This window comes from Podarcis pityusensis (assembly GCF_964106645.2).
Source record: "Podarcis pityusensis genome assembly, chromosome: 15".
Lineage (NCBI taxonomy): Eukaryota > Metazoa > Chordata > Lepidosauria > Squamata > Lacertidae > Podarcis > Podarcis pityusensis.
The window spans coordinates 5,538,880-5,564,212 of record NC_138040.1 but is presented as its reverse complement, the minus strand read 5'-3'; the positions used below and the strand labels follow the sequence as shown (position 1 = coordinate 5,564,212).

Here is a 25,333-nt window from a genome sequence, read left to right as displayed (position 1 = left end):
AGAGGCTAGTGAATGCCCTGCCACCCTCCTACCTGCCTTCTTTCTTTCCATCCAGTCCAGCAGGGAGCAGTGGCTGTAAGCGTCAGTTCCTGTAGAACTCAGCAGGAAGGAGGATGGGGAGAAAGCTAGAATTAGTTGTCTCTGCCTGTCATAGGCTCGACGCCACCTACTGCTGGCCTCCGTGCCTTCTGCCCCAGAAGTCACCTGAGCACCAGCCACTGCAGGGTGTGGCTGGCCCAAGGTTACCCAGTGAATTTTGTGGCTTAGGGGTATGTGTGTGTGTCAAGCCTGGGTATCCCAGACCATTATCCTTTGCAACAGTTAGGGCTAGGCCAAAGCATCCATCTCCCGTGCAAGTTTCTGTTTCCATTTGCAGGTCATGAAGTTAGGGGACCATTTGGGCTATTTCCAGAGGGCAGGGCATGCAATTTGTGACGGAAACAAAACCCAGCTGAATGCTCACAGTGCCAATCAGTTGCCAACCACTTCTGCTCCGCCAAATGCCTCCTAGAGCAGGAATTGCCAACAACAAATGCTTCAAAAGAACCATGTCATCTTTAGGGGTGAACAGATAATGTCAGTTTGGTGCCCCTCATTTTCTCCTTTTTCTATCCTTAAGCTCCATTCTTTACATTGTCAAATGTCCTCACCAGCGTTTTAGTACAATTTTCTCCTAATATACTAATGCAAGTTTATATGTAAGTTTCCCCTGATACAATGCACTTTATATGTTATTTTCACCAACAGATTCATTTACATACACACTTTACTGATGCTTATGCATTTTTGTAGACTTTATTTGGCTGGTGGACTCCATTGCAAAATTCGGACAAGTGCAGATTTTGACGGATGGCTGTATTTTAGTTCTTGTATTATTTTGGAAAGTGTGACTTGGGTAGGTTTGCCTTTAAATGTGAACTGTATCAAATTTGTCCCACATCCCTAGTCCCAGGGAGGCTAAGTCTGAGATCAAGAGGTCCCTGGTTCAAATCCCCAAGTCCCTGACACTTCAACCACTGCAGTATCTAGCTTGGTCTGTACCATGCCGACATATGGCATCAGTTTATAGTCCTATCATTGAGTATGATCATTTACATTTATTTGAAGGCCATAACTTCAGATTAAAAGACAATACAGGTGCATCTGGGTTTGGGAGTCAAAAAATCAGATTATCCACAGTGTTTGTTCATTCCTTCTCTCTCTCCCTAAAAAAAGCAAATAAAACAAATTTTTGTTTTGATCACCTACTCGGCATCTCCAGGCTGCTCCCCGAGCCATTCCAGGTGTGGGATTGCAGCAGGTAATTTCCTGCGGCCGTGTTTCGTAGGGAGGACTCTCTGCCTTGGAAGATTATATCTGCTCACCTGGCTCTGGTGGTGACAGAGAGACCCTTTGTTTATTCATTTAGGAGGCAGATTAACCCTAATGAATATGGTTTCCTGGAAATTGATACAGAGGACAATGGGGAACAGAGGACTTCAGGGAGGGGGGGAGAGGGCAAATTCCCTTCTCTTTCTTCACTTGTAAATAATGGCCCCCTTTCATAGCAGAGCTTTTAAAATCAGGATGGCACGCAAAATATGTCAACAACACCAAAAAGTTTTCCCCACTTTAAACATCATCCTGGGGTCGGGCAAATTTAATTGAAGCTCGGACCGTTACCATTTGTTTTTATACGGTTAGCATATTTAATTGCCCCTCTCCTTTCCCTCCTTTTTACCAACCCTTGCCATTATTTGAAATAGAGATGTATAAAAGTTTTGACAAAGTACATTAAAGAATAATAATATGCTCATGGTTAATGATCCCCAGTGTGCGTGTGTCTGAGAGAGAGAAACATAAATATACTCGTGTTCTTGTTTTATGACACTTGGAGTTGTTGTTTTTACAGCGTCCGTGACATAAAGACTTTTTATTGGGGATGGAAGGCCTTGGATTCTACATGGAAGCCGTGCGTGTCTTTCCTTGGGAAATACCTTAGACTTTTATGCTTCCTTGCCCATGAGAAGCACAGAACATGTTAAATTAAGAGTGTGCATTTGTGGGCTCCTGTTGTGCTGGGTGCAAATAACTCTCCTATTAGAGCTGTTCCCTTAAAAATGCCGGTACAGTGGTGCCTCGCAAGACGAAATTAATTCGTTCCACGAGTTTTGTTGTCTTGCTATTTTTTTCGTCTTGCGAAGCACGGTGTCAGGAAAGTTTTGGAAAAGCTTCAAAAATCACCAAAGTCTTTAAAAACCTCAAAAAAGGCTACCACACCGCGTTCTATGAGTTGCTCCTCGAAGTCAAGTCGCAACTGTATTAACGGTGTTAAGAAAAAGGAAACAAACTTGCAAGACGTTTCCGTCTTGCGAAGCAAGCCCATAAGGAAAATCGTCTTGCGAAGCAGCTCAAAAAACAAAAAACCCTTTCGTCTAGCGAGTTTTTTGTCTTGCGAGGCATTCGTCTTGCGAGGTACCACTGTATCCCTTTGACATTACACTAGTAAAGGCAATGAAATTAAGAAGGGCTCTGCTTGATCAGGCCAGTGGCCCATCTAGTCCAGCATCCTGCAGCCCACCAGATGCCCCAGTGGGAAGTCCACCATCCGGATCTGAGCACAAGAGCACTCTGCTCTCATGCAGTTTCCAGCAACTGTTACTCACAAGCATACTGCCTCCCACTGTGGAGGCAGCGCATAGTCATCAAGGGTAGTACCCATTGGTGGCCTTATCCTCCAGCAGATATGCAACAGGGACTTTCTTGAGGAGACCAAGCTCCCATCAAGAGATTGTCTACCAGAGGAAGCAGCCACGAAGTTTCCTTGTTGGCCAAGGACCTTTTTATAAGAGTCCCACTCTGGATATTGCTGGGTGTGGATGAGACCTACTCCATATATTATTGTCAGGAGGCACTCTTGCTGGTCCAGCCAATTTCCCTCCAGCTCCCTCGTTTTGGTTGGAACTTGGTGGTGCTGACAAGTGGACACTTTTCGCGTCCTGGCTCAGGATCCACTATGACCTTGTGTCCCGTGACATGGTCACCACCAGGAGGGTTGTTGTAAAGCCCAATCTGGTCCCATCTCTTAACACGAGGGATCTGGATCAGTTGCATTACATACTATCATTCCTTGATGTAGCCCATGCAACGTAAAATTATGGCATTCTCCTGGTAGCGAACATAAAGTGTGCATTGGAAGCCACTGCACTGCCCATCCTTGACACACAGTGCGGCTGAAAATGCCATGTATGTTACTAGTTTAATCCCCGGCGATCAACCAGAAAACCAGGAATTGACATGGGCAGAATTATTGTCTCCGTTATGCTGAAGAAGGGAACATTTTCTCACATTTTTCTGTGAACGGAACATGAGACACATTATTCCCAAGGCTTGGATGTGTAGCCACAGATGTGAGACCCTCTTTAACTTGCAACCAAACTTTTCCAGATCTTATCACTATAATTTATTCCTTTGCTCCCTGAAGACAAAGTGTGTTTGCGGGGGGAGGAACCTCCTTCACTCTGCCTTCTTTCACATAACTTTATACATTGGAGGCTTTCTCTTTCGTGTGTTGCAGGATATGTGATGGAGGTGGAACACTGTTGGCTTTAGCCTGCTGGCTTTTCTAGTTGCCTGTAAAAACTCTAGCGTCTCAGGCAGCAATCGAAAAAACAGAATTTATCTTTCGGCAGGGAGGGTGGAAAACCGTGAAAGTTTGTCTTGTCTCCGAATGCATGTATGCGCGATAGCTAAAGCTTCCAGAGGAGAGGCAGCATATGCTGTGTTTCATAGATAGCAGTATATCCAAAATCCATTTGTTTGCTTTATAGTGGAGATTGTTCTATCTTGTGTTTATCTAACCCCTTAGCCAAATCGAGGGTAGCCAAAATACTTCCGCAGGCGTGAATAGTTCCTCTGGCGAAACCTCCTGACTTCTGCTTGGTCCAACTGTTTGGCGCAGGGTTGAGCGCCTCATGTTCTAGTGGTCGTAAAGAGAATGTGCCAAGGAGGCTTTTAAAACTCGCGTCAGGTAGGAGGGTTTGCCCCCATGTCTTTGGTTAAAAATAGCTGAAGTGAGAGTCAGATTGTGGGATTGGGTGCTCCTGAAATGTTAAGATTGCAGGCCTGCTTTGGGGCGCCTTTCTCAGAGTGTCTGGCTGTATGCACTCAGGCACAACCACCCAGTAGTCCCACAATTATGTCTTGAAGCAGCTCATGGGAAGCTGTCTGACACCAAGTCAGATGATTGCTCCACCTAGCTCAGTACTGTCTGCAGTGACTGGCAGTGGCTCTCCAGGATTTCAGGCAAGGAGTCTTTCCCAAATCTAGCTGGGGATGTCGGGGATTGAATGTAGATTGCATGCAAAGGAGATGCTCTACCACTGAGTTATGGGCCGTCGCCACCCATAGAGAATCAGGCCTCTTGGTGTGGAAGCCACGGTCAGGACATCTGAATGATTGCCTAGTGTTGGGTCTGAGCCTAACAAACTACCAGGAGCTATGTGTCTTCAGCATCAGACCCTGTGATTGGTCCTTTGCGGCCTCTGGAATGACCAGCTCTGGTATTGATATTGGAAGCCAGGCTGTCTTCTTTTGCCTGACCAGCAAAGCACACCCAACCTTCCTTCTGAACTCCTGTTTCCACCTTAGTTCCAAAGCTGCTTCTAGCAAGTGATCACCGTGACTTTGGAAATGTTAGCCAGTAATGCCAGTAAGCTGCAGTGACTTTGGTGTCAGGAGGGTGTCTCCTGCCCCCATCCTGAGCTCCCTGACCATACCGCTGTTATTCACTTCAACAAAACAGCTTTTCAGCATTCGCTTTTAGAAAGAGGCAGAAATTCTGGCATCATCTTCTGGTTTTGACTCTAAGAACTTTCCAGCTTTGTTTGACCACCACTAGCAGTGTGGCTTATTAAACTGGTGGTATTTGCAACCTTTTCAAACCTCTTGTTTTCTTTGCTTTGGCTTTTGATGTGAGGCATTTAGTTGCATTATGCTAACATATTTCACAGGAGAGGATGGGTAGTAAGCCCCACCCCCTGCCCCAGGATCAGGTTTGACCAGATAACAGAGAATCAGTGTAATCAATAAATAGCACTGTTTTATGGATAGTGTCCTGAGACCCTACAGGCCTGAGCCAGCTGCTCAGTGGTGTCAAAAAAAAATTATTTTAAAATGTTCTGGAGTTGCTGATCATCCTCTCTATGGCTCATTCATTTTTGAGGGCAGTGTGGGCTATACCTCTCTCTCTCTCTCTCTCTGTTCAATTTTCTTCTCCTTTAAAGCAAACCCAAAAGACAACAGTGATTATACGATTTTGTATTTTAAGTATTTTCATAATCCAACATAAATTGGCCCACCCAAGGATTATGTCTGTCTTCTAAAGATGTGTTTATATAGTCCTTGGGTGAAAGATTGCAGAAGCCGAACCACTAGTTTGGAAAGCTGAGCCAGACCAGGAAAAAATCAGCATACAATTTGGCACTTATGGAGACTAAATGATTTCCTTTTTAGCTGCTGATTTCTACTGGGAAATGTATCCTTGGACTGAAAATTACATCCGGAAAAATGTTTATGTAGTCTTTTTTTTTTTCTTTTTCAAATGACTGATTATTCTTCTAACCTTTAACACGCACTGTGTATAATTTTGTCCCCTCGTTAACTCTTTCCCAGCCTGGGCATTTAGCTGTTTACTTAGGGAGGGAAACACAGCTAGTGAAAAATGGGCTTTTCCATTTCTTTATTTTTCTTTGAATATAGCATTTCCGTTCTGCTTATCTGCTCCAGACCCTTCTTGTTAACTTGCTTCTTGGAAGTAGAAATCTTATTGCGATAACAGTAGACTAAACTCAGCTCTACAGAAGTCCCCGAGTATGTGGAGCAGCAGGCGCAGACCTTTCCACATCCTCTAGACCAGGGATGGGGAACTTCTTCCAACCCAGGGGCCGCATTTCTGCCCCCATCGTTCTGCCCGGACACTGAGGTCCAGTGTCGAGGGCCTTCTGGCGGTTCCCTCACTGCAAGAAGCAAAGCTACAGGGAATCAGGCAGAGGGCCTTCTCGGTAGTGGCACCCGCCCTGTGGAACGCCCTCCCATCAGATGTCAAAGAGATAAACAACTACCTGACATTTAGAAGACATCTGAAGGCAGAGCTGTTTAGGGAAGTTTTTAATGTGTGACATTTTAATGTATTTTTTCTTTGTTGGAAGCTGCTCATAGTAGTTGGGGAAACCCAGCCAGATGGGCGGGGTACAAATAATAAATTTATTATTATTATTATTATTATTATTATTATTATTATTATTATTTCTTCATAAGGAGCCTTCTGGGGGCCACATTCCCATGGTGGGCATGGCCAGAGGCAAAGATGGGCAGAGCAATGGCTAGGACTTTGCACAGTAGGCGACATCTCAGCCACACAAAACTTAGAAGTGTCTACATGCACACAAGCACATCTTTTGATCCTCCACCAAAGCAAGTGAGGGGCATTAGCAAAGCTCATGGGCACATCCCCACAGGGGGAACACTCAAGGCTATAGAGCAGAGCTGGGGAGGGATGACGGCAAGGCAGAGAGGCCCAGTGGGCTTCATTTGCCCCCCCCCCTCCAGTCCTGAGGTTCTCCACCCCTCCTCTGGACCAGTTCACTTTACCTTATAGTTAACCTCGTTCTGTGACATGGGGCCTACTTTTTATTTGGTACCAAGCATATGTCTTCTTTTTCTAGCCTTCCCTTTTCTCTTGAAATATTTCTGCGACGTGCTCTAGAATTCCTAGACAGTGTGCTTGATACATTGGCAAGGCCAGTTGTTGCCCCAAGTACATGGGAATGTAGCTATACTTAGTAGCCTTGCGGCTGCAGAGGTAAAGAGAATTATGCTCTGGTCTTTGCCATTGGGCAGAGGACCAAGGGCACTGGTCCTCTGCTTCCCAGACATCATGGAAGGGGAAGGCCAACTTGGAACACATTTATAGATGCCACATTGCCATTAGAATTCAATCAGTTAAAGCTTGTCCTAAAACATGGACAGAAGCAGGGCTGGGAGGATTTTCCCACAATCTTTATGCTGTAAGGCCTTTCTCATTGCATTTATTTTTATTTATTCTTAAAGATTTATACACCATTTCACATTATAATATACCAGAGTGGTGTACAGGGAAAAGAGAGAGTATAAAATGTATGATAAGGGCATCTTGCTGGCCACTATGAGAACAGGATGCTCAGCCAAATGGGCCATTGGCCTTCTTTCATTCTTAATATACACCAAGTGTAATGCATTAAAAACAACAGTGCACTAGAAGTTGATCAGTGGGATATAATTAAACATTTCAACTCAAAAAATGCTTGGGTGTGCATCTCAAAGAGTAGATAGTTGATGCTCGGATGGACAGGGCAGTTGCTTTGCGGGACAGGCAGGTGCTGCATCCTGCAACAGTGCTGCTCACCACATGGGGCAGGTGCACACAGATCCACAGGTTCTTCGTTCTATCTCTGACCCCTAGAAGGAGTACCTGGCCAGATCCAAATGTGCTGCCAGACCAGAAGGGAAAGGACAAGATGCAGTGGACCCTCCCTTCTGAGTTTACCTGCAGGGCAGCAAGGTGCCCCACACCAGGTGCATTTTCTCACGTACTACCTGGCAGCGTTTTGCTGAAGAAAATCAGATTTTGGGGGTAGATCGTTATGTCAGTCTATAAGCAAACTGAGGTATGATTTCACGTGTTTTGTACACAGACTAGTCCATTTTGAAGAGTACATGGCACCCTTCCTCCCTACCCCACCCCGTATAATTAGGAATGAGCAAAACTGTCAATTTTGGCTCCTCTCAGTTTCTCATCTTTCCACACTTAAGTTCAGCTCTCTCCACATTTCCACATCAGTTTGTGATTAAAAAGCATTTTGCCTCAGATATTTCCCAATATGCACATTTTTGGGATGCAGTTTTCCCACCAAGGCAGTTTCCCCTAATGTAATGCATTTTTGTATGTTATCTTCACAGATAGGTGCATTTCTATGCATGCTTTACCTTAGTAGATGCAGATTTGCACACATGACTTGGCTGGGGAACTGCGCTGCAAAATTCAACGGGCGACTGTGTTTTGGTCTGTGTATCGTTCCAAGCAGTGTAAATTAGGTAGGTCCACCTTCAGATGCAAACTGGACTGAATTTCTCCCGCATCCCTAGCGGTAATGACAACCTTCAGTCCTTCTCAGACCCTTGACTGTTCAAGATCCTTTAACCGGCTCATGATGGATTGGAATTTGGCAGAGAACCGGGAAAACTTTTCCGTTTGATTCCTCTCTTCTAAATAGTTTGACAGCTGTGTAAAATCCCCCAGACCTTATGAGTAAACTGGTAATTGGTTTGGGTTTCTTTTCTTTTTCTTTTCATTCTTTCTTTCTCTCTTTCCCCCCTTCCCCTTTAACATGGAACCCAACAGAGTCTCTGGTGGAAACCGTTGACCTCCTTTATGCTGTTTCTTTTACCGTCTCGTCAAACATCTGGAAATCGGCGTGTTTGCTAACCGTTTCTCGACATGATTTTGCATTTACATCATGCCACTATCTGGTAAAAGTTTTCTCTTTGGTGGGGGGAGAAACGGAGCCTAGGAAAGTCATGGCGGGGGGGGGATGAGCCAGGAGAATGGGGAGGGGGAAACACCCAGCAACTTCTGGGGCTGTCAGAAGGTCAAGTGTTGATGGCTGATACGGCCTGTGCTTTTGCTAAACATATGTTTAGCTCAGAAAATCTGAAGCGGTTCCCAAAAATTTGGTAACCATTAGAGTACTTCCGAAGTCAGTTCCGGATATCAAGCCTAAGGTGGAAAGGGGGGAAGGAGGAGGGGAGGGGAAAGGGGGATGGAGCCGGTCTGAATTTCCATGAAAAGGATTTTGAAGTCTGGCAGCCAACGCATCTGAGGAGCGGCTCACGCAAGGCTGAGCAAGTCAGGAAGTGCTTCGGGAAGGGCTGTTTGGACAGGGGATCGGCAGCTCAGGCCTCGAGCTGTGAACTTTTCATGCATCCGAGGCCAGATAGCGCCGGACAAGCCACCGGAGGGCATAGGAAGGAGGAGAGGAAATTAAAGGATCATTTAAGTGGAGCAGGACCAGACAAATGGTTACGCGGCCATTTTTTCTCTTCCCCATCTCTGCGTAAAGGAATGTTGCAAAATACGGGCTTCTTTGAAGTGAAGGCGCATAATTGTCACAGAGTTTAGAGGCTGTGGAGTTTTTCGTCCTCTTTTTCTTGCATTCCACCTTGATTACAAAACCACCTGCTCTGGCAGCTTTTTATAAACCCTCTTGTGCATCAAATCCTCTCGTGGAACGTATGTGCTGCAGCCCAAGCAAACTGTCTCAGATACTGTATATTTATGGGGCTGATCATTTTTAATCCAATGTTCCCTGCTTAAGTGAACACACTTGAAATGAGGAAGAGTCAATCATGTGCTTTTAAAGTGAGGAGGGGGCATATGATAAATAATGGTTATCTGAGGGCCAAACTAGACATTGTGTGGCATATATCTGAGGCTTACTCAGAGTAGGTCCATTGAAATGAATGGGCCTAACTTAGTCATGTTCATTAAGTTTGATGGGTCTACTCTGTGTAATACTGAGTTGAATACCACCCCATGCATTTAAGTACAGTGGTACCTCGGGTTACATACGCTTCAGGTTACATACGCTTCAGGTTACAGCCTCTGATAACCCAGAAATAGTATCTCGGGTTAAGAACTTTGCTTCAGGATGAGAACAGAAATCGTGCAGCAGCGGCACAGTGTCAGCGGTAGGCCCCATTAGCTAAAGTGGTGCTTCAGGTTAAGAACAGTTTCAGGTTAAGAACAGACCTCCAGAACGAATTAAGTACTTAACCCGAGGTACCACTGTACATGATACCATCCCCACCACCCTGCCAAAAAAAAAAATCCCCAAAGAGAAAAGCAATTTAACAAAGGACCAACACGTAAAGGGGGAACAGAATGTCTAACATATAAAATACTATAATGGTGGAATTCAGTAATAACAGGGTATTATGGTCAGGGAAAGCTTGAGCAAAAAAGATATGCATTTACAAGTTATCTGAAGCAACTATATGACAAAAGGAAGGGCATTCCATAGTGTGGGGCCCATAGTGCAAAATGTCCATTTGGGGGTGGTTGAGTCACTACTGCGATATTTTGTAGGGTGTGGTACCATGAATAAATTTTCTTCAGAAGAACTAAGTGATCTTACATGTCTGTACAGGGGTAGGCGGTCTTTCAGGTAACCTGGTCCCGAGTTGTTCAGGGCTTTATATTTTAGTAACAAGACTTTGCAGCCAGTGGGCCCAGAATGGAATCTGGCAGCTCAGTGGGAATTGCAAAGTGGGATTAGGACCAGGGTGGAATGTGGCAAATCATGGGCAGGACCGAGGTGGAATGGAGCGGGACAGGGGCCTAGCTAGAATATAAGCTGGTGTGTTGCATGGGGGAAGCCCCCAGAATGTATTGGGCCGAAGACTGGCAAGATGAGGCGTTGGCTGGCTTTTCAGACCCCTGTCCTTGTGCCTATGGGCCATGGTTTTAGTGGGTTGGTCCCAGTTAAATGTTACTATTTTGTTTATTACCTGCCCTTCCCCCTAAGGTCCAAGGCAGGGTTACCACAATTTAAAATGCAACATTCAAAAAAACATGTAATCACCGAAAAGGGGTGGGTCCTAAAAATAGACATCAAAGGCGTCAAAAACCAGGTTAAAGAGGTGCACCTTCAGCATTTGCTGAAATGCTATGCAGTGGTACCTCGGGTTACATACACTTCAGGTTACATACGCTTCAGTTTACAGACTCTGCTAACCCAGAAATAGTGCTTCAGGTTAAGAACTTTGCTTCAGGATGAGAACAGAAATGGTGCTGCGGCGGTGCGGCAGCAGTGGGAGGCCCCATTAGCTAAAGTGGTGCTTCAGGTTAAGAACAGTTTTAGGTTAAGAACGGACCTCCAGAGCGAATTAAGTTCTTAACCCAAGGTACCACTGTATAGTGAAGTTGCCAGGCACACCTCTGTGGGGAGGGAATTCCACAATTTAGGGGCTGCCTCAGAGAATGCCTTGTCTCAGGCTGCCACCACCCCTGAGCGAAGTGTGATGGAAGCTCCAACGGCTCCGACTGCCAACCTGGGAGGGTCTGCAGGGAAGGAGGGCAGTCTTTCAGATATTGGGGGCCTGAGTCATTTAGGACTTTAAACACTAACACAGGCACCTTGAATTGTGCCCGGAAGCCAACTGGAAACCCTGCCATGTTCTCAGCTTAACAGAAACCCAAACTTCTCTGGTGGAAGTGCCACACTCTACCAACTGCCTCGCGGCATCTCCCCCTGCTGCGCTGCAAAGCCTGAGCTGCTTTTAACTAATTTCTGGGTCTGTGAGCCCTGATCGGCCCAGAAGACAGTGACGGTCAAGCGGTTCCTTCTGCCCAGCGAAGAAGGCCTTCCTTGGGGCCCCGTGAAGCCTCCGGGTTTCCTCCCAGCTTTCCGTGGTCTACACTTTTTGCTGTTGTTCTTTCCCGGAGAGTGCTGATTAGTGACTTGCGGTGGGAGAAGCTGATTTATCGTGGCCGAGAGCCACCCCTTGGGGGCCGGGCAGAAACACTCATGAAAGAACCCTGATTAAAAAGAGTGGTAATGAAGACAAATGTTTCAGAGGGAGTGGAGAGCACGCCGGGCCTTGGCGTTCCCAGAACTCTCTCCTCTACGCTTTTGGAGTGCTGGTAATGGAGTGGCCAAAGGAAATATCTCTCCTGTCCACCCCCCACTTTCTTGTTGTTTATTTCTCATGGCATTGGAAAAATTTTCCTTTTTCTCCTGGGTGTTCTAACTCTCACTTGTTAACTGCTGTTCATGCAGGGTTGCAATTAACCCTTGGCAGACGCTTCCCCCTGTCCCCCCTTTCTCTCTGCTCTTTACATAGAGAAGTGGTGTGTTTTTTTTAATGCCTCAACCCTGCTCAACTATTTTGAAATTCTTTTAACTTGATGGCTTTGTCGGAGTTCTCACGTCGTTAAATGGGACTTTATTTTTCCACGGTCTGTTCACACCAGCCTTGGCATTTTGATAACTATTCCCCCCACATTCTTGGACCTTAAAAAAAAGTTAATAAAAGAACACACACAAAATATAAAGTATGTGTGCTTGTGTTGGTATAGATAATGTTAGGAATTGGTGAGAATTCTGTTTTGTCTGCATTTTAAAGTGAACTGATCTAATTCACATTTTGTGAACGTTTCCACAGATCAGAACACAGCTAACTTCTTTGAATTTTGCAATGCTGGTTTGTTTGTTTTTTAAATGTTTGTAAGAATGTGTATTTTATGAGGAAATATGTACCAAAGTGCATATTTTAGGAGGAACATACAAAAGCATATAAAAATATGTATTTTAGCAGGGAAATGGGCACAAAACGTTAGGGCAAGTGGAGGAGGGGGAAATGAATATAATTTAAAAGTGGAGTTTTTGTACTTTAAAAAAAAATCCACAGAAACAGGATGAAACGGACATGATTGAACACAAGTGGAACCAATATGAAATGGAAATAGGCTGATTGGTTCATCCCTAATGGAAAGTGTCTTGGTTCTTCTGCTTCCTACTCTGTGCTACAGCTGGCTATTGTAGGTATTGGTTGCCGATAGCCTGCCAGGATGGAAGGAAAATATCTCTGTTCCAGACTCGGTAAATCTCCATATGAAAAAAAAAGTTCCATAACTTAAGACTCAGTTTTCTCTTTTTTGTGTGTTTTTGTGGGTGAAAAGGGGTGCCCAATTTGGAGAGGCAGCAAAATTCTTCAGACATTTTGGGGTCTGACCTTTGCTTGACCATCATTATTTCTGTCCTCTTAATCTTCCTGATAGCCTCTTCTTCTGGAGTCTTCATGGGGAATGGAATCCAGAAATGGCACCTCTCCCAGTCAGATCCAGGCAAGGCAGGTCCATGGGCAGCTTCAGATAAGCCCTGCTTCTGAGCTGTGGAAAATGTTACCTCAGCAAAGAATCAGCATCATCTGAAGGTTTAAGGCGGCTGGCAGGGTCAGAGACACATACACACACACACACACACACACACACACACACAATTTCCAGGAGAGCTGTGAACAAAAAGGTCCTGTAGCCTATTTGTATAGACTACTTCTGTGTGGCTGTAGAACAGGAGACGCTACGGGGGGATTATCCACAGAGGCTGAGAAAAGAGCCAGGTCCTCAGCCTGGGAAGTTATAGAAAGGGGACACCGAGGATCTGTGATTTGTTTGAACCCGAGTCCTTCTCAGGACAATTCAGTCATGGAATGCAAGGCTACAGAGATGTGGTTCCCAGGCGGTCACCCATCCAGCTGCTGGCCAGACCCTGACTTACTTAGCTTCAACAAGGTGGTGTGCTTTCAGACCATACCCTTCAGAAAAATGCATCGTCAGGGTGTAGCGTTGTTCAAAGAGGACTTCAGCTGGGGGAATGGTAACCTTGAAGAAGAACATTTTTACCACCCAAGAATGGGGTTGCAAATGGACGTGCGGTTGTTTCTTCTCAGCTTTAACAAAACTAAATCAAGGCATCTCTGTAGAAGTTGGAAGGTTTGCAGGGTGCTTCTGGGTTCAGGAGCCGGAAGGGAGTGGACCCCTGGAAAGGCCAGCTCTTCCTTTGCTGGGTGTCGTGCCGATGCTGGTTTTGGCGGCTCTGCTGAAGTTCTTGTGGGTGTTGGGGAGAGCTCGTTTTCAGGCCGGCGCCGTTGCACTCGTCAGAATGCATTATTGTCAGCCACCCACTAATTATCAGGAAATTTATAGCTGCATTAGGTAAATGTCACTTCACTGCAGTGGCCTGGAATAAGAGTGTTTTCTGCTCTGAGTTAGCACCATAGGCACATCACAGTGAGAGTCTCGCCAAGTAAGCTACAGGCTTTATTTATGCACAAGCATATTAGTGTTTGGAGAGAAAGTAGCTAAGAGATGGTGTGTTTGGTTCTTTCTCCTTTTTTGTTGGGGTGGGCGACAGCATTTGAAGACTCAAAGCTGTGCAGTTCTCTGACATGTAGCAGCACCAAATATAAAAGACCTCTTCTTCTTTTTTGGCGATCACTCGTAGCCGAGTAAGAGTAAAAGACCTAAATGCTGACTGGCCCAACAGCTGATATTTTACTGACCTAACTTGGAGAAGAATGCTGTCAGTGGCTACCAGCCATGATGGCAGTGCCCTGATTCCATGGTCAGAGGTGATTATGCTTCTGGATCCCAGTTGCTTGGGAGCCATAGGGCAGAAAGTGCTCTTGTACTCATGTCCTGCTTGCAGGTTTCCCACAAGCATCTGGCTGGCCACTGTGAGAACAAGATGCTGGACTAGATGGGCCACTGGCCTGATCCTGCAGGCTCTTCTTGTGTTCTTAACCTAGTAAAACTGTCAGAAGACCAAATGCCACAGTCTGAAAAGACAGCAAATTCCAGATCTGCGCAGGACCCACCATATTCTGCCAGTTTTTAAAGTCAGCAGCCACCCATAAAAAGTTGTTGTCTGTCTGCCCTTGAGCCCCATTGCATGTGGAGCACCCAGCAGCCTGCAGAGGGTATAGCAGGGCGGCAAAGGAAGCATGTTGGTGGCTCACACTGTGCCACGCAGGGCCCGTCCTGCATCAGTGCAGGCCATGATGCCAGTAAGGTAACCCTGACCATTAGGTCCAGCCGTGACCAACTCTGGGGTTGCGGCGCCCATCTCGCTCTATTGGCCAAGGGAGCCGGCGTATAGCTTCCAGGTCATGTGGCCAGCATGACTAAGCCGCTTCTGGCGAACCAGAGCAGCGCACGGAAACGCCGTTTACCTTCCCGCCGGAGCGGTACCTATTTATCTACTTGCACTTTGATGTGGTTTTGAACTGCTAGGTTGGCAGGAGCAGGGACCGAGCAACGGGAGCTCACCCCGTCGCGGGGATTTGAACCGCCGACCTTCTGATCAGCAAGTCCTAGGCTCTGTGGTTTAACCCACAACTTGCTTTAAATGCTGCTAGCTTCTCAGCGGCCACATTGCCCCTACAGTGCTGCCCTAGCGGCCTCCTCTGCCCCCTCTGTTAAATGACACCTGGCACCTTCCCCCTTGCACTCAGCTAGATGCACTGCTGCTCTCCAGGCAGCCATCTTCCACACTGTCACTAAGCTCCCGACAATCCATCACATTGTGAGTGGCTCCCCGCCAGCCCATGATACTCTTCTGTGGTCCACTAGGGGGAGGCCGAAATGTTGCATGTAGGTCTGCCCTGAGGGGCTGAGTTTAAAAGTGCTCATTCTTAAATGCTGCCTGGATCTACGGCATGATAAGGAAATAGCCAAATAAACCAGCAGGCTCAGAAAGCAGCCAGTGGATCAGGCTACCTTGCCAAGGCTATGCTGCCCCATGTAGAGAAGACTGCTGGGGCCAACAGGATACTGTACAAGGAAACAGTTTTGTGAGTGGCTTCTGGAAAGACGTAAGTGAGACCAAAAGAGAGAAGCCAGCCTGAGCCTGTCCCTGGGATTCAGCAATGCAATGCATATGTCCTTACAACAATCAGCATTGAACTCATCTGTGTTTGTAAATTAGTAAACAACCATCCTGTTCTGGCATGAAAGTTTTATACTTCTGCTTTTCTATAAGAAATGGCCTTATACATTATAGTGATATGAATTTATAATAAATAGAAGTCTAAGATGGCTGCTGGGTAGTGCATGATTTAAAACCCCCATTATGCTCTAATATGGGAGAAGCGTTCTGACAAACGCTGACCGAGCAAAAGGTACCTCCTCTCCCCCTCCTCTAAATTTAATCCGATCGGTCACTTTGAAGATGTATTACCCATTTGCTGCAAACAAGAGGCAGACGGAAAATGAGATAATACGGTATAAAATAGCTCTTTCTCATGCAAAATGGATGGTGCTTTATCACAGCAGTTTACTGCTAAACTTTGATCATTCGCGGAGAAGTTCTTGGAGCAAAGAGCACAGAAAATAACTTGCTGCATGATTCCCCTGCTTTTTGCCTATGGTAGTCACTTAGGTCAAGATCCTAAATATGGTACCATCACTCTGAAAGAAGTGATAAGGCTGAGCTCGAGACCCTGGGATCAGGGCCTGAGTCAAGCAGAGGATTGAAAACATAGCTCAGTTAAAGGCCTCTTGTCCAAAATAACCTTGTTTAAACTAAAATCTTATCTGAACTACAAACAAATGTTTAAAAGCCTTTGTGGGACCTCTTAACTCTTCAGATATTGCTGGAATTCAGTTCCCACCAGCCTCAGCCAGTGTGCACAGTGGTCAAGAATGATGAGAGTTGTAGTCTAGCAGTGCCCAGGGGGCTACATGCTCACCAAGCCCTGGACCAGGCTCCAACTGGGGCTGAGGGGAAAGAGGAGCTGAATTCAGTCTGTACTATGGAGCTCAGATAGGTCCCAAGACCAAGGGAAAGGTGGCACTTTATAAACACCAGGTATAAACCCAGCCTATCCATAGAAACCTGTTCCATCTGGCTATAGGCAAGGAGTCTCAGGAGCCAGAACTGAAAGAGCTGCTTAGGCACACATAAGGTCCAGTGGGACCTTTGGCTATTTTTATTGAATAGTTGACCTTGTCACACACTGGTTGTTAAACTCCCCTCATTATTATTATTATTATTATTATTATTTAAAAGGTTTGCCATGCAGTATGGTGGTGGGAGAAGAATATTAAGCCCTTGGACTTAGTTCTGTGCTTTGGGTGGCCCTGAGTGTAGTCTGAAAGTCAAGGGTCTTGATTCATGTTCTTGCATGTGTACATATGTTGTCTGATTTCTGTCACCATTCATATATTAGTTTGCAACTAAAGTGTGCCGCATGCCCCCACTCTCCATTCAACAAACATGTGGCACCGTTTAGTGGGACCATGCTGGCTAGCCGTGACTCAAAGCTGACCCACCTCTCTAGCTGCAGCCCCCAAAATCTGCATGTTTATATATCAACTTGATTTCTTTTTACATTTATATCACTCCTTTCCTCCAAGGAGCTCAAGGTGGCATGCACACTTCTCCCCCTCCACATTTTATCCCCACAACAATCTTGATAGGTAGGTTAGGCTGAGAGACAGCGACTGGCCCAAGGTCACCTAGTGAGTTTCATGGCTGAATGGAGACTTGAACCCTGGTCTCCTGTGTCCTGGTCTGACACACTAACCACTGGGCCACGCTGGTTGAGTTGAATAAAGGCAGCTTTATACAGCAGCTGTATAAAGTTAGACGCTTCTCCCCATTAAGAATCCCATGCAACTGGGCTTCCTGATCACATGGAAAAGCTACATGCATGAAAAGGGGCCTCACTGGTTGTATTTGGTAGTATAAATAATGATATAAGAGCATAATACGAATCTGTTGGATCAGGCCAATGACCCATCTAGTCTAGCATCCTATCCTCCCAGGGGCCAACCAGATGCTTGTTGGAAACATCTGGTTGGCTGCTGTGAGAACAGAATGCTGGGTGAATATGTCTAATATTGTGCTGGTCCAGGGGGGAGGTTACCGTGGGGCGAGGTCCAGGACCTGAGTCGAGGGTCAGCAGACAGTCCTCCACGGGCGAAGCGGGGCCCACAGTGAGGAGCCGGGCAAGGACAGGAACTCTGGGGGAACCGGACTGGGTGCTGGCCGAAACAGCTCTTCAACTACGTTGCTCCCGCAACCTGGGACCGGGCTGACTGGCCTTTATCATCTCTGAGGCCAGGGGCGGTCCCCGCCCCCAGGAGACCCGCCTCTTCTGGCCTTAAGGCGAGCACTCCTCCTGGGAGAAACCAGTTCCCTCCGCCTCTCTGCCCTGAGCCTCTGCAGTTCAGGAGAGGCTGAAGGGTTACTGGACCCAGGGGGAGACTCACCTGTAGGCACTGAGTCCTCAACCACCTCCGGAGCTAGAGTGGATTCACCTGGTGCCTGCTCCTGAGGATCCGGCACAGGTGTAGGCGCTTCAGAATCAAGGCCCTGCCCCAGTTCAGCCGGCCCTGGAGGCGGGGACTCCTGTGCAGGCTGGGATTCCTCCGGTTCAGCCTCTGAATCGGATTCCCAGGCCATCACAAATATTCTTTTAAAGCCATCCAAGTTGGTTGCCATCACTGCCTCCTGGGGAAGTGAGTTCCACAGCTTAACTATGTAGTGCATGAAGAAGCGCTTTCTTTTTTTTTGTCCTGAAGCTTTCAGCGTTCAACTTCATTGGAAACCTATGAGTTCTAGTGTTAAGAGAGGAGAAAAACTTTTCTCTCATCCACTTCCTCCATGCCGTGCATAATTTTATAAACTTCTATCACGCCACCTCTTGCTCTTTCTGCGTCTTGGGAAATGCATAATTATTGCTGTTGTGCTTGTGTCCTGCTTGCCAGCTTCCCAAGAGGCACCTGGTTGGCTGCTGTGAGAACAGGATGCTGGGCGAAGTGAGCCTTTGGTCTGGTCCAGCAGGGACCTTTGTATGTTCTGAATGTGGTAATGGGATGCTCTAAATGTGACAAATGGGGGGAAGTTTCACTGCCTGTTGTGCAGGTTAGGAGGAGAAATTTATCTCTTATAAAACATGGAGCTCTTCCTTGGGTTTTCTAGTGGTGAAGGAATCACAGGCTCTTGCTTCCCATCTACCCATTGAGTTTTGGACGGTCTGCCTCCTTTCTCTCCATGGGTAACCCAGTGATGACATTATTCATGAACTCTCCGCCTCGCCTGCCTTGTTCTCTTCTGGTCGAGGATGTAACTGGTAATTGGGCCCAGATGCACCGAAGTCCTTTTGGTTGCTCTGTTGTTTTAGCCTAGACGAGTTGAGTTTTTAATACAAGTTTGACCTTGGGTTGAAACATTCTCAAAATGCCATACTTTAATATCAATTTATACACTTTTCTTTTTTTGGTATTAAAGCAGGTCAGATAACTGGAGTCGGGGAAGGAAAGAGACAGAAAGTTAGAAGGCAGGGAGTGTATTAATGAAACACTTTTGACCCACAGAAAAACAGTGGCCGTCTTCTTATTTTCAAAGCCTCTTTAATAATTTCAGGAACATGCGGGATGAGCGGTTTTTGAGGGACCCCCTCAGAATTGTTGAATGGAAAAACTTAAACTATTATTTGGGCCATGAGGATGGGTGAAAAGAGACAACAGAGATTTTCCTCCAAACAGTGGTGGGCCCCGCCATTGCAAGCTGAATTAAGCCATTGTAGCCATCTAGGCCAGCCTTGTCCAGCTCATGGGTGGGGAACCTGAGGCCTGGAGGCTAAATGTGGCCCTCCAGGCCTCTTGGTCTGGCCCTTGGCGCTCTCTTTCTAGGCCACACACCTCTATGATCCTGACTGGTCCCCTCCTTGAGTGTTCTTGCTTGGCTGGAGTGAGGCCTTGCACTCTGTTAATGCTTCGTGCTTGCCTGGATGGAGGACAGAGAGAGGTGTGCACGAGTGTATGCAGAAACTCGTCTAGCGTGCAAAGGTAACGATGTTGACAAACTACTGAAAACAGGAGCCACTCTTCAACGCTCATGGAAAAGGATGCAAATTAGATTCAGCTCATTTTTGGATCGGCCCCTAAGAGCGTGATGGAAGAAATTGCTTTTAGAGCAAGTCTAAAAGGTGGCCTTTCCTGCTGTCTCCAAGCCCTCCCCCCTGTTCACACGCACACATGCTGATGTCCTGGCTGCTTAAAACCTGTTTAGCTTTGGGCTGTGCAGACCAAAACTATAGAGAGCGAGAAATCAAAAGTCTTTCTTATCAGAAATGTTCACTCTCGGTCTAACAACTGTTAGGCCAAGATAACAACTCCAGGCCAGCTGTCAAATGTTTACCATTATCGTAACCCTCCCCAGGGTAAGATGCAACTTTGGCTCTCTTCACCGGCAGTAATTTAATTTTTCCTTCATCCTGACTCGGAAATGGCAGCAGTTTTGTTGCTGCTGCTGTTGCTGCCGCTGTTGTTTTTTGTTGTTGTTTTTCAAAAGCTTCCTCTCCTTTTTTTCTGATGGCTGAAATTTTCCTTGTGAAAAACGATTTCCACCAGTCTTGATTCCTCCTTGCTTCTGCAGTCTTCACCTTTTTAACTGACGGCTCTGTAGCTCGTCACCAGCTATGCAAACTGACAGTTCACTTCCTGGGGCGGCAGCAGCGCCTCTGGCCTGCAGAAAGGAGCAGCCTGACCAAATTTACGCTTGCGAGATCTCTTAATTCACAAAAGCATTTGCTCTAGTTCCTGTTTTCTGCTGCAGGGGCTGTTGCGGGGGTGCGTCTGTGTAGGGGGGCGGAGGGGGAGAGAAGTAGCAAGAGACTGTTCAGAGGAGAAAGGAGCCTCTCTTAACACTCTACTGAGTACACAATCTTTGTAGATGAAAAACAGAAGGGGAAGGACATTTCAAGCCATCTTGCTGATGTAAGCAGCGGTTCATTGAACTGTACAGCTTACCACCAGACCCTTTTGCCGCTTGGACGTGCTAATTTCGGGTCCATCCACCCCGTCCCCGCTCTTCTGCCATCGCCCCTTACTCTTTTTGTTGCCTATTTCTCTTAAATCTGGAACTGTTTTGCCAGACCATGAATGGAGAAGCCGCTTTAGCGTTGCCAAAAGAAGCGGAAACGCATAATGGAAAAAAAGAGGATGAAAGGGGGGCATCAGTTGGCATAAAAATTTGCTTATGTTAATGTACAGATATAGGTGCAAATTTAGAAAGGATTGCTGGTGCGTAACCAAAAGTATTGTTACGCACCCAATTTCCAAGCGGTGAAAGATTTCTGGGATTCCTGCACTTTGCCCTGGGTTCAGTTTCCTTGGAATGAAGATCAGCAGAGACTGTGGTGTCTTTAGTATATGTGGTTATATTTACACATATATACAACCTGAGCGTGGAGGGATGGAGCCTAGATGGAGGGACTCCTTAGTCATAACTTTAGATCCAGAGATAAGCAAGGCATGTCTCTGTCTCCAGATTCCAGCTCTGGCCTATTGTCCTCCTACATAGCAGCTAGGTGAGGAGGGTCTGAGAAAGGCACAGCCACTGATCTGGTTATGCTAAATCATGACCATTGACTAGCCAGCCAAAGCCATTACCTTGGCAGAGGAACTGGTTTAGCAAGCTTCTGTGTAGGCATTCTACCTTCACAGATATAGGACTGCAGGTTCTGGAAGGGAACCCAATGTTCCATCTAGACTGACCCCCCTCCTTAAAAGCCTCATAACAGTATCATAGATCCCTCCATGTAAGAGGAAAATGTGACATAATCTTTTAGAGTAATCAAGTGTAACCTTGTTATACAGCATGACAAAAGTTTGTTGTTTTATCAGGACAAGTCGTTTGTTTTTTGTAACAATTGTTTCCTCAAAATGTATCTTCTGTTCCATGAAAAATAAATAAAAACATCATTTTTTAAAAAGGGAGACCCTCCCCATATCTCTCTCTCTCTCTCTCTCTCTCTCTCTCTCTCTCTCACACACACACACACACACACAGTTTTCTCCCTCAGTTCGCTCTAATTGGTGGCTCTCCAGCTTAGCTCTTGGCCATGTCACACTTTGCAAGTCAGAAAATGACTTTTCATCACCTTCAGGCCCGGCTCAGAACAGGGAGCATCCTGGACGTGGACTGTCACCTGCCGCTTAACATTCCCTTCACCGCCTCCTCTGCTTCTACCATGTTGTTGTTCTACTATCTTGTTGAGATTCCTGAATTGCAGGCGTTTGGACTAGACGACCCTCTGGGTCCCTTCCAAGTCTACAATTCCATGTTTCTTTGATACCATCAGAAATAGGCAGACTGAAAAGGAAATTTGTCCTTTGCAGGCCACCATACACAACTGGGGAGTGGCATGCTGTGGAGGCGTTCCATTTTTATGTAAGGTGGAAGTTTTCAGTCTCCCCTACAGCACAGCTGCCATGATCAGAGGCGCATCTGGAGTAGAAACATATGTGCTGTTTCCACATCCGCCCTCCATGTGCATTGGTTATGTGTGGCGGAGGAAACAGGGCTGGTCCACATGCCCTCTAGCCCTACCCCCAGATGCCCATGCATTTTGCAGAGTCTCAGGAAGAATAGCCTATGCAGAACCAGCTGTATGTGCATAAGCTTTACACACAATCTGGATGCACGTGTGGACCTAAACCCTGCACCAAACCTCCAAACCAGACAAGACTAGAGTTTGCTATCAGATTTCACCTAATCTGAAATGGTCAACCAAGTGTTGGGGGTTGCTGCTCAGGAGAAATGGCCAAGGGGTTTTGAGGAAAGAAAGAAGAAATGATAGAGACCAGAAGAGTCCTGCTGGATCAGGCCAGTGGCCCACCTGGTCACCCAGATACCTGTGGGAATCCTGCTAGGAGGCCTCGGGCATAAGCACATTCTCCCCTCCTTTCCAGCAACTTGTATTCACATGCATTGCTGCCTCTGACCACGGAGGCCGAGCATAGTCATTGTGGCTAGCAGCCATTGATCGCCTTTTCTTCCATGAATTTGTCCAATCCCCTTTTAAAGCCATCCACATTGGTGACCACCACTGCCTCCTGTAGGGGTGAGATCTATAGTTTAACTATGCACTCTGTGAAGAACCATTATATTTTATCTGCCTGGATCTTCAAACGTTCAGCTTCCAACCAAATACCACTCTCAGTGTGGATTGGTTGTCCCTGTTGTTTCACTGCTGGGTGCAAAGTCTGTATCATCTTTAAAACGTTTGCAATGGGAGTTGGTAGGTTTCTCTCTCTCTCTCTCTCTCTCTCACACACACACACACACACACACACACAGGCCTTCTACTTGTTTGCCTTAATTTTACATGATTTTTTATTTATTTATCCGGAGCCTTTAGATGATTTGGGGAACCATATGAGAGATTTGCGGGGGGGGGGGGGCGGGTTTCAGATGGTTGGATTCCAGCAAACACAGGGATTTCAGGACAAGTTGAAGAGAACACATGTTCAAGGAGTAGAGAATGAAAGAGAGCACTGCCATTTTGTGTTTGTCCCATCCCACTTCTCGTTCCAAGGGCCAGGGTGGGGTAGAGAGCAGGAGCAGGAGCAGTTTCTGGGGTATTTGTCTTCCTGGTGAATTCACGCAAAAATATAGCCACAATTCTTTTTATCAGCCTGCATTTTCTCTGCCTCTCTCTCATATTCATATATAAGAAGGATAAAAGTGTTTGATGGAAAATCCGAAAGGAATCTCTGGTTAGCTCGAGGAGGTTAAACTCAACAGTTGTTTCCCTTTGAAGTGGCTGGCCATGAGGTTAATTGCCAAAAGTGCTTGTGGAAAAGGTGGTAGCAATTTAACAAGACTGTACAGCTTGCAGCCGCTCAGATCAATATCAGGTGTTTGCATATTTTTTAATGGGAGAAAGAGGGCCAACCACCACCCCCTTGCTCCAAACCCTGTTGCAGAATGAGAAACAGGGGCAGGGCTGGCCTGGGGCAGGGAGGGGGCAGGGAAGCCCAAATAAGCAGCCAATAATTCTTTGTTTGCTTAGCCAATCATCCTGTAATTGGCCACGAAGTTCATAGGAACCTATTGATTGGACCAAATGATTGCTTACTGCTTCTGTGTTTTAATTTTTAATTTTTTCTGTTTTGCTGTATGCTACTCCTACAGAAGAAAAGGCAATTACTGGAGCCTCTCTCCCTCTCCCTTCTGATCTTCCAACTTCCCCAGCTCTGATTTATGAATCTGAGTAAATAAAAGCAGCCCCCAAACAGGAGTTTAAAGCTCAGTGGCACTTCCTGCATCTTTGCCACTGGCAGTTGGGTTACCTCCACCGCCACCCCGCCCTCTCTCAGAACGTTCTGTTTCACTGCTTCTAAATAAGTTCGCTGAAATTACTCGCCTACAAGCCAGGTTGCTAGCTGACATGCCTGTGCTCACCAATGCAAAAACAAAACAAAACAAAACACCCACCTCAAAGCAAAACCTTACCTTGCTGACATGTAGGTGACTCTTATTTGGTTATAGGCAAGAAAGTGGCTCTTGACCAGACTGGAGGAAGAAGTTTGTCCAGATCAGTGGATACGTTTTGGAGCTGCTAGGAGAAACGGATCCCATAGATGTGGGTGCAATCCTGGCACGCAATCTCTGTCCACGGCCAAAGGGCCAGTGCAGAACACCTTTATCTGCTTTCTGATTGGGTGACACCTTTATCTGCTTTCTGATTGGGAAACATTGGCAACACCCCGCAGTCTGCAAGCCTGGAGACGCAGGGCTGCCAGGTCTCATAAGGTTCGAGAAGGAGATCTTGGGAGCTAAGGTTGGCTAGTCAGGGTGGAGCCTAACGGCGCTTCAAGGAGGTGGAGGTGGCATCTTGTGAGGCAGGAGAAACTGCATGCCCGTGCCTGATCTTCAACCTGATTGTCATAGGTGTGGAGCTAGGAGGGAAAGCTTTCAAACTAGGTAGAAAATATTCTCTCTGCTGGTCCTTGGTTTGTTGTGATAGGATGGCGAAGCACTTTAGTCAGATTTAAGTGCACAAAAGCATGTGCTTCAGGGTGACAGCCTGAAGAGACTCCTCTGCTGTTTTTTTCAAGCACAGCTTCCACCAGGCCCCTAGCTGAGGCCAGAGAGAACCTGAGAAACTTTTCAGTGCTACACCCCCCCCCCCCAATCTCTTTCATACAATATTTCTGTTAGCCAGCCCGAAATGGCTTTTACTGATACTTTGCCACCACAGCACTTAACTGCAATCCTTTTCCTGGTCCCTCCTTCTAAACCACAGTTCCTTCCATGCTGTTAGAAGGGGGGGAGGAATTGGCATTATTTATATCCATTTAACAGATTTAAGTGACTTTGGTTTCCAAGCGGTAATTGAAAGAGAAATAATTTTTAATATCTTCTTCCAAAGAGCGTGGCATTTGCCTCTTTTTAGAAGGCATCCGCCTCCCCCATTTTGTCCGCTGCAATACCCACAAAGCTCTACTGTTCCCTAAATTCCCCTGTAAATGTGTCCTTCACACAATTCCCAAGACTTAGGGAGGGGGTGGGGAGTGCAGCCTGTTTTTTCGCTTAAGCCCGAATCTTCCCTTGTTACAGGAAGACGTCTTGCTCAGAAGCCTAATAAACATGGACTATCACTCTGCTTCAAGCTTACTGGCGAGGTCTCCGCGCCGCAGACTTGATGAGTCGCCTATTATATATTGGCTGAGTTCAGCCAAATTTTTGAAATAATTTGAAAATCCAAGCTGTCTAAGAAATACTGATGCTTATAGTCAGGTGGGGCCCAGCCAGACGGCAGTCCAGCGTTGTGTCTCCTCTGTTATCCTCCTGAACATAATCAGGATTTGTCAGCTGAGGTTTTTTAAAAAAGGAAAAAGCTTTTTGTCGAAGTCGACTTGGACTTCAAAAAAAGAGAGAGGTTGTTCTGTGTTTTTCAT

At 46.3% G+C, this 25,333-nt stretch overlaps 1 protein-coding gene and 1 long non-coding RNA gene across 2 annotated transcripts in view; one reads left to right on the top strand and one right to left on the bottom strand.

The window, feature by feature from the left end:
* BCAS3 (BCAS3 microtubule associated cell migration factor) overlaps positions 1–25,333 on the top strand; it is a 476,692-nt gene that overhangs the window by 281,164 nt on the left and 170,195 nt on the right. The gene's annotated exons all lie outside the window — the stretch shown is intronic.
* LOC308464162 lies at positions 777–24,091 on the bottom strand. The gene is made up of 2 exons (XR_013979906.1): positions 23,886–24,091; positions 777–1,205 (listed from the first exon to the last, which is right to left on the bottom strand). It is a non-coding gene; the product is annotated as an uncharacterized lncRNA (long non-coding RNA).